We start from the raw sequence: 17,104 nt of genomic DNA on the forward strand, positions 1-17,104 counted from the left end.
AGTCTTCTCCTTGTGTGTATCACTTTGGAAGTGGCTGGGTGGTGCTTTGACATGGTCTGTATCTCTCAACTGGGTGTACTGGCTCTGGGGCCTCCTGGGAGGTGCAGGCCATGGTCAGCCACCTCCTGTGTTCTACCCAGGGCCTCCTTGAATGAGCTACAAAGCAATCTGAAGATAGCTGCTGCTTGTGCTAGGCTTGGAAGTGCCCAGGAGAGGCCACGTTGCGAGCCTAGGCTGGCTGTACTAGTGTTGGGCCTAGGGCTACTTAGTGAGATTATGGGGTACACAGAGGTGGAGGCAGAGGCCAGATGCTGCTTGTTTGAGAAATTTTAGGTAAGTCTGAAGCACAAGCCAAGACAGGACATTGATATAGAAAGCTGCAGGAAACAGCATGGGTGGGCCTGCAGGTTGAGTAGGGCAGAGTCTCAGGGGATCACCAGCCTTAGCCAGGTTGACAGAGACTGAGATATGGCACCTGTCTCTGGGCTCCGTGGGGGGAGGGCTCATAAGAGGAACAGTGGCCTCAGCCAGCACTTCTCTCTGGGAGAAAGCTGCCCCCCAGCTCAGTTCCTTCCTGTGTGTTCCCGGCTCCTTTCACTCTGCTGTCCCAGCGCTGGAGCTCAGAGGTGTTGAGTCCAAGTAAGTCCGTTCATGGTCCACTTCAGAGGAACCGCTTGGCACTCCAGCAGCAATCTGTCTCACTCACCCCCAATCTCCGCTGTCTTTTATACCCTGAAGCTCTGGGGACTTTTCTTCCTGGTATTAGAACCCTAAGCTGGGGGGCCTGGTATGGGGCTGAGACCCCTCGCTCCCCAAGAGACATCTCTGCAGCCAAGATATCTCTCCCCATTTTTATCTGCCACATAGGGGTGTGGCACTAGCCTGTTCTGTGTTTCAGCCTCTCCTACTAGTCTCAATGTGGCTTCTTCTCTATATCCTTAGCTGCAGGACTTCCATCAGCTAGATTTCAGTGGTTCCGATGCTGGTTGTTCTGCAGTTTAGTTGTATACCGATGTGGCTGTGGGAGAATGCAAGCACTGCTGCCTTGTGGGGTTGGCCAACAGGGCCCTTGGCTCCCCCAGGACCTGTGCTGGGGAAAACTATTCCACGGAATACCTTCTCCTCCCCCTTTTTTCCCTGCTCTGGATTCTTAGGTAAGAATCACTTCTTGACCTAGAGTTCAAATTAGGGTAAAAGATTGACCAATATCAAGATGCAGTGGCCAACATGGGGCCTAGGAAACACTGAGCTCTGCCAGGGAGGATCCACAGAGGCTTCCTGGAGCAAGAAATGGCTCAGCTGGGTCTTACAGGGTATTTAGAAAGCGACCAGGTGAAGTATAGGAGAGGGTGGGGGAAGTACATTTCAGACAAGTTCCCAAAAAGGAGCACTGAGTTTACCCCAAAGCAGGAGCAGGCCAGTTCTACTGTAGGAGAGCGTGAGGTGAGGCTCTGTGAACTGTGAGCAGGTGGCAGGCAGAGGCTGAGTGGCTGAGACCATTGAAGCTCAGACCTTGAGGGGGAGGACCATCTTTTTGAGCATGGGACCAGCAGAGTCAGTTTGTAGCAACGAGGAATCTGGACTGTGGGGAATGCTACTAAAGGCAAGGAGACCACTGGGAATGACTGCTCCCCTCTGGTAACAGATGAGAGGATGAGACAGTTTTTAACTATCTCAGAAGCTTGCTAATGAACTGAATGTGGGAAATACAGGGCTAAGGAGAGAGAAGAGACCGGCAGACCTTGAATTTTCCAATGTGGGGACAATTGGGGGCCATGCACTCCACACTACCAGGGAAGATGGTAGCCTGAGGTAATGGTGAGCCCTCTCATGGCCTCGCCTCCACGTGTGGCCTCACACATCTCTTGACACCCCTGCTGCTGGTTAGGCCCACTGGCATAGGCACAAGCCCCAGACCCTCGACTCTGTGACTTTTTTCTCTTGAATCAATGACCCAGTCTTGTTCCTAATGCTTCTTCTGGGTTAGACCTTACTGTGAACTTTCATTGATCCTAAGAGCAGGAACAAAACTTTAGGTAAACATTAAACCACCATACAAGCGTTCGTGCAAACCTCAGGCTGCCTTGAGAGGGGAAGTCTGGAGCAGCTAGGAGCTCCCCAGACAAGCACGTCAAGTACAGGACACGGCATCAGACAGTCTGGAGAGAACGCAGTCTGAACGCAGAACAGACAGGGCAACATGGTTGCTCTGCAGGCTGAGGAGATTTCCATTTCTGGCACACACCTGCCTGCCCTTTACAAAGGTAAACACATTACAGCTTTAATAGTGAAGGCCAGGCTACAGATTCTGATATCGGCCAGCCTCAGGTATAAATCCCACCTCTACCACTTATGAGGCTGGTGGTCTTGCACAAGCTTATTTTAGTTCCTGAGGTCCCAAGTCCTCACCTGTCCAATGGGAGTGACTACATCTACCTTGCAAGACCTGAGTGATGGCAGATAAAGCCTCAGGGGCAGTGCCTGCCTCTTAGACACTCGACAAATGGCAGGTACAGGTGGTTATGTAGAAGCTGGTGTAAGGGACCAGCTCTCTGTTCAGCAGTGGTGGCTTCCCGGGAGAGCAGAGGGCAGCAAAGGTACACGTGTGGACAACCAGGTCTTATCACAGCGCTCCAGCAGACGCGGCCCCACGGATTAGTTCCTCTGGCTGACCAACCTGAACCAGCCCTCAGAAGACCAGGAATCTTGCACCTGCGTCGATAGCACTGGAAGAGGACAGGGATGAGTGCACAGCAGGTGGCCCCGGGCACAGACAATGCAGACTCCCCGCCTCAGCTCTCCCTCTGCCAGCACTGCCGGTGATATTGCTGACGCACGCCAGGAATAACGGACTCCAACAAACAGCTGAAGCAAAGCAGGGAGAGGGCTCAGGAGCGAGAGGGGAAAAGCAGCAGCCTCGTCTGTCATGCACGTGCGGACCACCAGTCTCCTTCAGGTGACAAAGGGAGAGCTGGCAGCACTGTGGCCCTGGACCAGCTCCAGCACAACGTCCCTTCTAGAGAAGATGACAGGGCTGTGCAGCCTCTGCCCGTCTCTGAATATCCGGAAACGCTTTGCGACCTGTTGCTCAGCGTGATGGGGAACAACCAGTGGGGACACACGGAAGTACTCCCAGGACTGTGGCTACCTATAACCAGCTGTGGCCGAGTAAGCGGCAATGAAAGCCGCCCCAGGATGAGCGACTTCTCCCACAGTCCTGACCAGAAGGTAGAGCCATAGCATTCCCCTGTGAAGAAACTCCATGCCTCACCTGAGAGCTCACACATGCTGAAACACGCCTGGTTTCAGGTCCAAGGAGAGAAGGAGCAAGATTAGGCCTGCGTGGGAAATGAGCACCGTTCCGCCTCAAGCTGATCACGTGAGGGACAGAGGCACTGGTGACAGGGCAGCGTCCTCACCCGTCACCCATCTGAGGGCTGTCTCACTTGGCCCGGAGGTTGTAGAAAACAGGGATGAAAATCTGGGCTCTCCCAAGAAACAAGGAGCTAGTCCTAAGTTAACTGAAGGGGAAAAGCTCACTTGACCTCAGAGTTCCTCACAGCTTCGGAGAGGGTGCTTCTAAACGTGGGCGTGCCCGGGCTCTCACAGGGAAGAAAGAATTCCAGGCTCTTACCCAACCTTCTAAAAGGAAACTTCTCACATGGTTAGAACCACCTCTGTGTGCTGGTTCAAGTATCTGCCTGGGCCCACCGTCCCAGGACTCTTCAGAGGAGACCTGCACCTGTGAACAGGCACATTGGGGGCAATGATGACCATAGTTAGTGGCACTACTGACATTGTGTGCAGGACAATTCCTTGTTGTGGGCCTGTCCTGGGCACAGCAAAATGTTTAATAACACCCCTGACTATTCACAAGAAGCCAATAGCACCTTCCCCCAGTAAGGGCAACCAGGAGGTCTCTAGACATCACTAAACGTCCTTTGGAGGCCCTGGCCGGTTGGCTCAGTGGTAGAGCGTCAGCCTGGCTGCAGGAGTCCCAGGTTCGATTCCCAGCCAGGGCACACAGGAGAAGCGCCCATCTGCTTCTCCACCCCTCCCCCTCTCCTTCCTCTCTGTCTCTCTCTTCCCCTCCCGCAGCCAAGGCTCCATTGGAGCAAAGATGGCCCGGGCACTGAGGATGGCTCTGTGGCCTCTGCCTCCGGCACTAGAATGGCTCTGGATGCAGCAGAGCAACGGCCCAGATGGGCAGATCATCGCCCCCTGATGGGTGTGCTGGGTGGATCCCAGTTGGGCGCATGCGGGAGTCTGTCTGACTGCCTCCCCGTTTCCAACTTCAGAAAAATACAAAACAAAAAAATAAACAAACAAAAAAATATCCTTTGGAGGGCAAAATGTGCCCTTGTCCAGAACCATTGCTCTGTGATGAGAAGACTGCTAAGAATAATAACAGTCTTTAAACACGTTTCTGAGTAATACAATCATGAAGGATGTTAATAAGGAGGACAGGAAGGCGAGCTGCTCTCAGCCCCAATGCTCCTGAAGACCGCAGTGGGCCCTCCTCCAGGTGCACGGCAGATCTTCGGAGGAGGAGAGCTGTAATTCCAACATGCAGCCGTGAGTCCCGCCTTCTGCTTCCCCGAGTGCAGCTCCTCAGAGTCCCTGACCCGGAGGGCCTCTGGGCCCGCGGAGGAGCGTCCACAGGAGTGCAGCTCCTCAGAGTCCCTGACCCGGAGGGCCTCTGGGGCCACGGAGGAGCGTCCACAGGAGTGCAGCTCCTCAGAGTCCCTGACCCGGAGGGCCTCTGGGGCCGCGGAGGAGCGTCCACAGGAGTGCAGCTCCTCAGAGTCCCTGACCCGGAGGGCCTCTGGGCCCGCGGAGGAGCGTCCACAGGAGTGCAGCTCCTCAGAGTCCCTGACCCGGAGGGCCTCTGGGCCCGCGGAGGAGCGTCCACAGGAGTGCAGCTCCTCAGAGTCCCTGACCCGGAGGGCCTCTGGGGCCGCGGAGGAGCGTCCACAGAAGCACGTCTAACAGAGGGCAGCAGGGCACAGAACCAGCCAGGAACGCTCAGGAGTAGCCTAGGCCTGTAAGGTAAAAGGGTCAGGCACACTGAGCTGTTTGGAAAACGCTAAGGACAAGAAAGAAGGGCTTTTAAAATTGGATAAGGAACAAGGAAGGATTAGGCCTGTATTAGGGTGAAAGGTGTTCAGTTAACTGATGATGGAGAGAAAGAATGAAATTCTCATTTTCTCTCAAGGAGCACAGTCTTCCTACTGAAGAGGGCAAGTCAAACACTGATACGAGGGGACTGAAACGCAGGGCTGGGGCGACGCTGAGAAAGAACCCCCAGTCACACTAATGGATTCAAAGCTGCTGCCCCAGACGAGTCCCATCTCAGCTCTGAATTACCTACGGAACAGACTGGCTCATTGCTGGCAATCTTCAGAACGAGAAAACGGGAAGATGCCCGAGACAAGACAATGTCCAATTTAGCAAAGGAGAAAAGGCATATTTGAAAACTACTGTTGGTGACCCAGACTCGGATTCCTGACATAATTCTACAGTCTAAATATACACTTAGAAACAGAGCGCCAGCCACTGGAGGCAGCATAGGCAGACAGAAAACAGCAGAACTACCTCCTCACTTCTGTCATAAATTGATGGGGGGGGGGTCAATGCCTAGAATGACAGGGACACCACCTACAGCAATGGACACACTGCCTGGAGTGATGGGGACACCACCTAGCGCCCATGGTGAACATCACCCAGAGTGATGGGGACACTTCTCAGAGGGACGGAGACACCTCCTACAGCGATGGACACACTGCCTGGAGTGATGGGGACACCACCCAGCGCCCATGGCGAACATCACCCAGAGTGATGGGGACACTTCTCAGAGGGACGGAGACACCTCCCAGAGTGAGGAGCACACTGCCTGGAGTGATGGGGACACCACCTAGCGCCCATGGTGAACATCACCCAGAGTGATGGGGACACTTCTCAGAGGGACGGAGACACCTCCTACAGCGATGGACACACTGCCTGGAGTGATGGGGACACCACCTAGCGCCCATGGTGAACATCACCCAGAGTGATGGGGACACTTCTCAGAGGGACGGAGACACCTCCTAGAGTGGGGAGCACACTGCCTGGAGTGATGGGGACACCATCTAGCGCCCATGGTGAACATCACCCAGAGTGATGGGGACACTTCTCAGAGGGATGGAGACACCTCCTAGAGTGGGGAGCACACTGCCTGGAGTGATGGGGACACCACCTAGCGCCCATGGTGAACATCACCCAGAGTGATGGGGACACTTCTCAGAGGGACGGAGACACCTCCTAGAGTGGGGAGCACACTGCCTGGAGTGATGGGGACACCACCTAGCGCCCATGGCGAACATCACCCAGAGTGATGGGGACACTTCTCAGAGGGACGGAGACACCTCCCAGAGTGAGGAGCACACTGCCTGGAGTGATGGGGACACCATCTAGCGCCCATGGCGAACATCACCCAGAGTGATGGGGACACTTCTCAGAGGGACGGAGACACGTCCTAGAGTGGGGAGCACACTGCCTGGAGTGATGGGGACACCACCTAGCGCCCATGGTGAACATCACCCAGAGTGATGGGGACACTTCTCAGAGGGACGGAGACACCTCCCAGAGTGAGGAGCACATTGCCTGGAGTGAGTGTGACATGGAACAGCGGGTCTCTCTGGGTGGACCAAGGAGTGGAAGGGGGCTGGAGTGCTGCTCCCGTTCTTGGAGGCTTGAGAGTGAGGACAAAATGGCTGGACCATAGAATGTGGCATCTTCTTTCCTTCTCAACATCTTTACTGATGACTGGAGGAGGGAGACACAGCACGGGATCAAATGTGCAGGTGACATGAAGCTCAGAGGGAGACCAAATGCACTGGATGGGTAACAGAGTCAGAATCCAAAGATATCTTGAAAGACTGAATAGCCCTGTCCATTCCAATTAGATAAAAGTGAAAGGAACCTGACTAAGGTTCTGTGCTTGGGCCACATGCCTGCAGACAAGAGGGAAATGCTTCTGGGCAAGTACAGACATTCAACCAAGGACCTAAATGCAGCCGATGGCAGCTCAGGAGCCCTGCCAGGGAGAAGCGTCCCACAGGACCAGCAGGGGTGACAGCATTGCCCTGCCCTGCCCCATCCAATCAAACCTGCTGGCTGGCCTCAGTCCAGCGCCCTGCGGGACAAGGACAAACTAACTCTACCAAAGGAAGAATGGTCAGATTACTTCCTGTGAAGAATGCCTGTGAGAACCGGAGATAAGGTTTAACTGGGAAGGGCGTGGGGTGAGTTGGGAAGAGGAGGAAGTCACCTCTCTGACGCACCGGCATGGGCTTGTCCTGTGGGGATCTGGGATAGCTTTTCCTGCCCGTGGTGAAAGTTGAAGCAGCAAGTCATAAGTACATGCAGGACACCTGAGCTAACCTCAGTATAGAAAACAACTGTAGTTGTCCACTAAAGGGATGGACCCCCTCAGGAGGAAGAATCAAAGGCATATACATGATGACAGGAATATGGACATATCATTCGGTCATTAGTCCAATTAGGCTGTTGTTACTATTGCCTGAAGAACACAGAGTCTAGGCTCAGAAAAGTGAAGTAATTTGCCTAACGTCACACAGTCATAACTCAGGTAAGGAGGCAGACCCAGGGATAGATCTAAATCCCATGCTTGTCCAACCTGTGGGGAAATTAGTCCAGTCAGTGGCTAAACCACCACCAGGTGAAGAGACAGCAGCGCAACCCCTGCAGCAGGTCAGAGGCCCTTCAGACGGTGCGTCTGAAAAAGGTTCCTGTGGCTAACAGGGTTTCAGAAAGCAATGAACGGTTACACTCGCCTCCTCCCAGAACCAAACTGGAATTACAACTAAATTATAGAACAATTATCCTGAATAACCAACTGAACACTAACTGAAGAGAAGTCTTATAGTCCAAAATTCACAGAAGTCACATCGAGAATGGCACGAAGGGCAGAGATGCAGAAAGGGTTCGCCTGCTCCCGCGGAGGCAGCTGAGGTTCCAGATGGTTATTTCAGCTGCCAGGGTTCCCCTTAAGAAGTGTGGGGCTTGAACCCCAAGCTGGGCACTCTAGCCCAGAGCACCAGCCAGGAAAAGGTGCCCACATAATCTCTGGCTGTGAAAATCGGCAGGGTTTTTGTCCAGCAGAAAGAGCTGGGAGTCCATTAGAGACAAAGTGCCCTCTTAAAGGGCCAACACACAAAATTTCATTCACAACCACTCACCCTGGGCTCCAGTGGAGGTAGGGTGGAGTGGACTATAGTCACTTGAGGACAGTCTGAGATTTATGACTCTGGGGAGAGAGCTGAAAGGACAGCTGCCAGAATCCCTGTACTGAGTCATTCCCCCATACTAAAGATGCCGTCTTTCCTGGATAAAGCACTGCCCTCTGTGTGGCATCTGTTGGGAGGAAAGCAACAGCCACACCCCCTGGACTCCCTCTTGCCAGACCCTGCAGAGCCTACATCCCGTTGAGGAGTCCAGCAAGAGGCTCTTTCAGAGACTGAGGCTAACGGGCAGCCGGAAGGCAGAGGCAGATCTCAGGGTGTGCTGGGACCTGGCTGTCCTGCCCCCAGGCTCACACCTGGTGAAAGTCAACCTTGGTGAGCAGTTTGATTCTTCCTGCTCATACTAAGGCCCAGCAGGGGCAGCCACAAACTGTGGATTGCTTGTAACTCCAAACAGGTTGCCAAGGGCAGTTACAGGCAGCATATGATACTGGCCTGCACCAGAGCCTCTCCCAAGAGGCACAGAACCAACATGCCCAGTGGCCAGATTCAGACAACATCAGAAAAGGATCCAATAAGCTTCACAAACGGCACACACACAGAGAGATCTCAGCAGGTACCAAACCCTGCTTAGGCAAATTCTGCTTTGTGTGGTCAGCAGCTCACGGCAATGGTTGGGGTTGAGCCTCACAGTTAGTCAGCCACCCTGCAGGTTGACCCCACGCACGAGCATGTCAAACAGCAATCGTGAAAAAAACAACTGTGTTAGGCTAGCTCCCTGGTTTCCTGGCTGAAAGCACTTTGCATGATTAGTGCGTGAGCACAGGGCAGAAAGCCACGTGTGTGTCTCTATGAAAACCTATGACTGCTTTCCCTCAGGGGCAGTTCCCCCAGATCGCTCTCCCACCACTGTGAGGTGTGGTTCCCTGACTCCCTCAGCCACTACCGTGAGTGGTAGTTTTCCTGATCCCTTGTCCTCCACTGCAAAAAGCAGTTTTCCTTTGTTTACTTGCTCGCCCATCTCTGCGAGCCTCCAATAACAGGAATGGCCCGGCGCTTTCTGGCTCCACAGTTCCTCTACCATCTGCCTGAATTCAGTGTGAACCTGCCTGGCCGTGACCACCAGCATTACAGCAATCAATACTGATTACAACAGGAGGGCCCACATAATCCATACATGGGACATTCCTGGAGTAACCAGCTCAAGTTATCATGAAGACGGCACCACTGGACCCTGCCAGACACCAACTATATAAGGCTACCCCAGGAAGACTGGAAGTCATAGCAGATATACATAATACATAGAAACAAACACAAGGAGAAAGCCAGCCTGGCCTGTGGTGGCGCAGTGGATAAAGCATCGACCTGGAACCCTGAGGTCACCAGTTCGAAACCCTGTACTTGCCTGGTCAAGGCACATATGGGAGTTGATGCTTCCCGCTCCTCCCCTCTTCTCTCTCCCTTCTCTCTATCTCTCTCCTCTCTAAACTAAATAAAATCTTTTAAAAAAAAGAGAGAGAGAAAGCCAAAATAGGGAGACAAAGAAACAGGCCCCAAATGAAAGAACATAAGAAATCTCCAGAAGAAAAAAAAGCTAAATAAAATAGAAGCAAGTAATTTATCAGATATAGAGTTGAAAATAATAGTTATAAAGATGCTCAACAGCATGAAGAAGGACATAGAAAGCATAAAATGGAACTAGTCAGAAATGAAAAATACAGTATGTGAAATGAAGAATACACTAGAAAAAATAAAAGTAGGTAGGATGAACCAGAAGACTAAATCAGTGATTTGTAAGACAAGGTAGAAAAATAGACATCCAACCAGAGAAGCAAAAATAAAAAAAAATTTTGAAAAATTATAATAGTTCAAGGAACCTCTGGGACAACATAAAAAATAACAACATCTGTATCATAATGGTACCAGGAGAAGAGAGAGAGAACAAGGGATCCAGAACTTATTTGAAAAAAATAATGACTGAAAATTTCCCTAACCTGGTGAAGGAAAAAGACACACAAGTCCAGGAGGCACATAAAGTCTCCCAAATAAGGTGGACCCGAAGAGTCCCACACTAAGTCACATAATTAAAATGGCAAAGGTTAAAGATAAAGAGACTCTTAAAAACCACAAAAGGAAGACAGTCAGTTACCTACAAGGGAGTTCCTATAATACTGTCAGCTGATTTCTCAACAGAAATACCAGGCAAGAAGGGATTGATATGAAATGTTCAAAGCGATGAAGAGCAAGAAATTACAACCAAGACAATATTACCCAGCAAGACTGTCATTTAAAATTGAAGGAGAAGTAAAGATTCCCAGACAAGAAAAGCTAAAGAAGTTTGTTACCATAAAATCAATATTAAAACATTAAAATCAATCAAAGAAATGTTAATGGTCATGAAAGAAGGAATAGGGGGAATGGGGGAGGGAAAGTGAGAGGAGGAGAAGAATAAAACAGAGGAACATAATTTAAAAAATAAAATGGCAATAAATACATACCTATCAATAATGGCTTTAAATTAAATGGCTTAAATACTCCAAACATACATAGGGTAGTTGAATGGATATCAAGACCTATACATATGCTGTCTATAAGAGACCCATCACAGAATTAAAGAGTCACACAGACTAAAAGTAAAGAGTTGAAAAAAGATTTCATGCAAATGAAAAGTAAAAAGCTGGGGTAGTAATACTAATATCTGACAAAAAAGACTTTAAAAAAAAGGGGTATTGTCAGAGACAAAAAGGGATACTACATACTAATAAAGGAAGCAATTCAACAAGAGAATATAACCCTTGTAAACATTCTTTCACCCAACATAGGGACACCTAAATATGTAAAGCAAATTTTGCATAAGGAGGAAACAACAGTAATACAATCATAGTAGGGGTTTTTAACACCCCATTGATAACAATGGATAAATCTTCCAGATAGAAAATCAAGTGTTTGGCAGCCTTATATGACACACTAGATCAGAACATTTCACTCCAGAACAGTAGGATATATATTCAAGTGCACATAGAACATTTTCTAGGATAGACCACATGTTAGGACACAAAACAAGTATCAATAAATTTAAGAAAATTAAAATTATATCAAGCACCTTCTCTAAACATAATGGTATGAAACTAGAAATCAATCACAAGAAATGAAAAACACACAAAGGCATGGAGGCTAAATAACATGTCACAAAACAATAAATGAGTTACAGTGAGATCAAGGAAGAAATCAAAAGATAACTTGAAACAAATGAAAATGAGAACACAACAGCCCAAAATGGATGGGGCACAGCAAAAGCAGTTCTACTGGGAAAATTCATAGCATTACAGGCTTATCTCAAGAAACAAAAATCTCATATAAACAAACTCTCTTTACACTTAAATAAACTTGAAAAGAATAACAAACAAAGCCCAAAGTGAGTAAAGGAAATAATAAAGATCAGAATAGAAATAGACAAAATAGGATCTAAAAAACAATACAAAAGATCTATGAAACCAAGAGCTGGTTCATTGAAAAGATAAACAAGACCGACAAAGATTTAACCAGATTCATCAAGAAAAACAACCTGACTGATGGTGGCACAGTGGACAGAGTGTTGACCTGGAATGCTGAGGTCTCAGATTCGAAACCCCTGTCGTCACTGGCTTGAGTTCAGTCTCAACTGGCTTGATTGCGCACAGGCTCATCCAGCTTGAGTGTAGGCTCACAAGCTTGAGCGTATAGTCACCGGCTTGAGCATGGGATCATAGACATGACCCATGGTTGCTTTCTTGAGCTCAAGGTCGCTAGCTTGAGTAAGGAGTCAGTGACTCAGCTTGAGTGCCTCTCTCCCCCAGTCAGGGCTCATATGAAAAGCAATTAGTGAACAACTAAAGTGCCACAACTGGAAGTTGATGCTTCTCATCTTTTTCCCTTCCTGTCTGTCTGACTCTCTCTCACAAAACAACTACCCAAAAAACCCCAAAACAAACAAATAAGTAAACAAAAAAAACCAGGGAGAGGACCCAAATGAATAAAATGAAAAATGAAAGAGGAGAACAACTGACACCAAGAAAAACCACAAAGGATTGTAAGAAGGCATTACAAACAACTTTATGCCAACAGTCTGATGAAATGGATAAATTCCTAGAAACATATAATCTTCCAAAACTGAATCAGTAAAAATCAGAGAATCTAAATAGACAGATTAGAACTAAAATTGAAGCAGTAATCAAAAAATCCCAAGAGGATTCCAAGATGGCTGCAGAGTACGTGGTAGCTACACTCACTTGCTCCTGACCCCAAACAAGATTCACAGCCAAATTATCGTGCAGTCAACATGGATAACCAACTGAAGGCTAACTAAACTGAGATATTATAACCAAAACTTTACAGAAGAAGCCACATAGAGACTGGTAAGAAGGGTGAAGACATGGAAAGGGCTAGTTCCCACACCCAGGTGCAGTAGTTGAGAAGCCAGAGAGATATCATGGTTGCAAAACTCCCTCCCCTAAGGAGCATGGAATCTAGACCACATGCAGGGATCCCCAACCCAGAGCGACAGAGACAGAGAAGGAGCCTGCACAGCTTCTTATGGTAAAAAACAGTGGGGATTCGATCCACCTGGGAGAACTATTTAACGTGATGAAAAGCAAGGACCTACAACTAAAACTACTATCTCCAGGAAGACTGTCACTTACAATTGAAGGTAAAACAAAGAGTTTCCCAGTCAAAAAAAAAAAATAGCTAAAGGAATTTATAACCACCAAACCAGAATTGCAAAAAATGTTAAAGGACCTGCTTTAAGAAGAAGAAATAGAGAAAGAGGAACATGTATAGCAGCACCTAAGTATATAAAGCAGATTTTGATGGACATAGAAGGAGAGATCCACAGCAATACTATAATAGTAGGGGATTTTAATACCCCACTGACATCAATGGATAGATCCTCCAGACAGAAAATCAACAAACAGCAGCCTTAAATGACACACTAGATCAGCTGGATTTAATTGATATCTTCAGAACCTTTCACCCCAAAGCAGCAGAACATATACATTCTTTTCAAGTCCTCATGGTACATTTTCTAGGAGAGATCACATGTTAGGATACAAAACAAGTCTTAATAAATTTAAGAAGACTGAAATCATATCACACATCTCTCTGATCACAATAGCATGAAATTATAAATCAACTACAATAGAAAAACTGAAAAACATTCAAATACTTGGTGGCTAAATAGTATGTTATTAAATAATTAATAGGTTAACAACGAGATCTAGGAAGGAAAAAAATGTCCTTAAAACAAATGAAAATAAACATACAACAACTCAAAATTTATGGGACACAACAAAAACAGTCCTGAGAGAGAAGTTCACAGCATTACAGGTATACCTTAAGAAAGCAAGAAAAAGTTCAAATAAACAACTTAACCCTGCATCTACAACAAGTAGAAAAAGAACAACAAATAAAGCCCAGAGAAAGTAAAAGGAAGAAAATAATAAAGATCAGAGCAGAAATAAATGTCATAGAGGCTTAAAAAAAAATACAAAAGATCAAAAAAACCAAGAACTGGTTCTTTGAAAAGGTAAACAAGATTAACAAACCTTTAACGAGACTCATCATGAAAAAAAGAGAGAGAACTCAAATAAATAAAATTAGAAATGAAAGTGGAGAAGTAACAACTGAAACCAGAGAAATACAAAAAATTGTAATAAAATACTATGAAGATCTATATGCCAACAAATTGGACAACCTAGGTAAAATGGATAAATTCCTAGAAACATACAATCTTCCAAGACTCAATCTGGAAGAATCAGAAAACCTAAACAGACTGATTACAACAAATGAGATCGAAACAGTTATCAAAAAACTCCCGAGAAACAAAAGCCCTGGGCCAGATGGCTTCACAGGTGAATTTCACCAAATATTCAAAGAAGAACTAACACTTATCCTTCTCAAGCTATTTCAAAAAATTCAAAAGGAGGGAAGACCTCCAAGCTCCTTTTATAAGGCAAACATATCTTTATTCAAAAACCAGGTAAGGACACTACAAAGAAAGAAAACTATAGGCCAGTATCCCTGATGAACATGGATGCTAAAATTTTCAACAAAATATTAGCAAACTGCATCCAGCAATACATTACAAAAATCATATATCATGATCAAGTAGGATTTGTTCCAGGGCGGCAAGGCTAGTAACAATATTTGCAAATCATTCAATGTGATTCATCACATAAACAAAAGGAAGGATAAAAATCACATGATTATATCAATGGATGCAGAAAAAGCATTTGATAAAATCCAGTACCCATTTATGATCAAACTCTCAGCAAAGTGAGAATACAGGAAACATACCTCAACATGATAAAGGCATCTATGACAAACCCACCACCAACATCATACTCAAAGGGAAAAAATTAAAAACAATGCCCTTAAGATCAGGAACAAGACAGGTATGCCCCCTTTCACCACTCTTATTCAACATAGTTCTGGAAGTCCTAGCCACAGCAATCAAACAAGAAAAAGAAATAAAAGGCATCCAAATTGGAAAAGAAGAAGTAAAACCATCATTATTTGCTGATGACATGATACTGTACATAGAAAACCCAAAGTCTCAGTCAGAAAACTAACAGACTTGATAAATGAATTTGGCAAGGTGGCAGGATATAAAATTAATATTCAGAAATCATTTACATTTTTATACACCAACAATAAACTATCTGAAAGAGAAATTAAGGAAACAATCCCCTTCACTATTGGATCCCCCCCCCAAAAAAATTAATAAAGTACCTAGGAATAAATTTAACCAAGGAGGTAAAAGACTTGTACTCGGAAAATTATAAGACATTGAAAAAGAAATCAAGGAAGATACAAACAAGTGGAAGCATATACTGTGGTCATGGATAGGAAGAATAAACATCATTAAAATGTCTATATTACCCAAAGCAATCTATAAATTCAATGTAATTCCTATTAAAATACCAATGGCATACTTCAAAGATATAGAACAAATATTCCAAAATTTATATGGAACCAAAAAAGAACACAAATAGCTTCAGCAATTTTGAAAATAAAGTATAAAGTGGGAGGTATCACACTTTCTGATATCAAGTTATACTACAAGGCCATTGTACTCAAAACAGCTTGGTACTGGCATAAAAACAGGTATCCAGATCAGTGGAACAGAACAGAGAACACAGAAATAAACTCATACCTTTATGGTCAATTGATATTTGACAAAGGAGGTAAGAGCATACAGTGAAGTAAAGACAGTCTTTTTAATAAATGGTGTTGGGAAAATTGGACAGGTACATGCAAAAAAATAAAAAATAAAACTAGACCACCAACTTACACCATTCACAAAAATAAACTAAAAATGGATAAAAGACTTAAATGTAAGTCATGAAAGCATAAACATCTTGAAAGAAAACATAGGCAGTAAATTCTCCGATATCTCTTGTAGCAGTATTTTTGCTGATTTTTCTCCACGGGCAAGTGAAATAAAGGACAGGATGAACAAATGGGACTATATCAAAATGAAAATTGAGCTTTTGCACAGCAAAAGACACCATTAACAAAATAAAAAGACAATGCACTCAATGGGAGAATATATTCACTGATACCTCTGACAAAGGGTTAATAACCAAAATTTATAAATAACTTCTAAAACTCAACACCAGGAAGGTAAACAATCCAATTAAAAAATGGGCAAAAGAACTGAAGAGACACTTCCCCAAAGAGGACATACAGATGGTCAACAGGCATATAAAAAATGTTCAGTGGCACTAATAATCAGAAAAATGCAAATTAAAACCACAATGAGCCCTGGCCGGTTGGCTCAGCGGTAGAGCGTCGGCCTAGCGTGCGGAGGACCCGGGTTCGATTCCCGGCCAGGGCACATAGGAGAAGCGCCCATTTGCTTCTCCACCTCTCCGCCGCGCCTTCCTCTCTGTCTCTCTCTTCCCCTCCCGCAGCCAAGGCTCCATTGGAGCAAAGATGGCCCGGGCGCTGGGGATGGCTCTGTGGCCTCTGCCCCAGGAGCTAGAGTGGCTCTGGTCGCAACATGGCGACACCCAGGAGGGTCGCAACATGGCGACGCCCAGGATGGGCAGAGCATCGCCCCCTGGTGGGCAGAGCGTCGCCCCATGGTGGGCGTGCTGGGTGGATCCCGGTCGGGCGCATGTGGGAGTCTATCTGACTGTCTCTCCCTGTTTCCAGCTTCAGAAAAATGCAAAAAAAAAAAAAAACAAAAAAAAAAAAACACAATGAGATACCACCTCACACCTGTCAAGAGTGGTGCTCATTAACAAATCAACACAGAACAAGTGCTGGCGAGGATGTGGAGAAAAGGGAACCCGCTTGTATTGCTCGTGGGAATACAGACACTCTGGAAAACAGTATGGCGTTTCCTCAAAAAATTAAATATGGAACTGTCTTTTGACTCCACTATGCTACTTTTAGGAATATATTTAAGAATCCCAAAACACTGATTCAAAAGAAGAAATGCACCCCCATGTTTATGGCAGCATTGTTTACAATAGCCAAGATCTGGAAACAGCCCAAGTGTCCAACAATGGACAAATGGATTAAAAAGCAGTGGTATATTTACATAATAGAATACTATGCGGCTATGAAAAAGGAAATCATATGTTTTGCAACAGCTTAGATGGACCTGGCGATTATTATGCTAAGTGAAATAAGCCAGGCAGAGAAAGACAAACATCATATGATCTCACTTATATGTGGAATCTAACAGACACAATAAACTGAGGAACAAAATATAAACAGAAGCAGGGTCACAAAAAAACAGAAGGACAGCTGTCAGAGAGAAGGGGGAAGAGGTGACAGGATCAAAGAAGGTGAAGGGTTTAGCCAAATTATAT

General features: G+C 46.3%; 1 protein-coding gene across 2 annotated transcripts in view; it reads right to left on the minus strand.

The window, feature by feature from the left end:
* CHCHD6 (coiled-coil-helix-coiled-coil-helix domain containing 6) overlaps nucleotides 1–17,104 on the minus strand; it is a 357,646-nt gene that overhangs the window by 134,923 nt on the left and 205,619 nt on the right. The window lies entirely within an intron of this gene.

Source organism: Saccopteryx leptura, chromosome 11 (genome assembly GCF_036850995.1).
Source record: "Saccopteryx leptura isolate mSacLep1 chromosome 11, mSacLep1_pri_phased_curated, whole genome shotgun sequence".
Classification (NCBI taxonomy): Eukaryota; Metazoa; Chordata; class Mammalia; order Chiroptera; family Emballonuridae; genus Saccopteryx; species Saccopteryx leptura.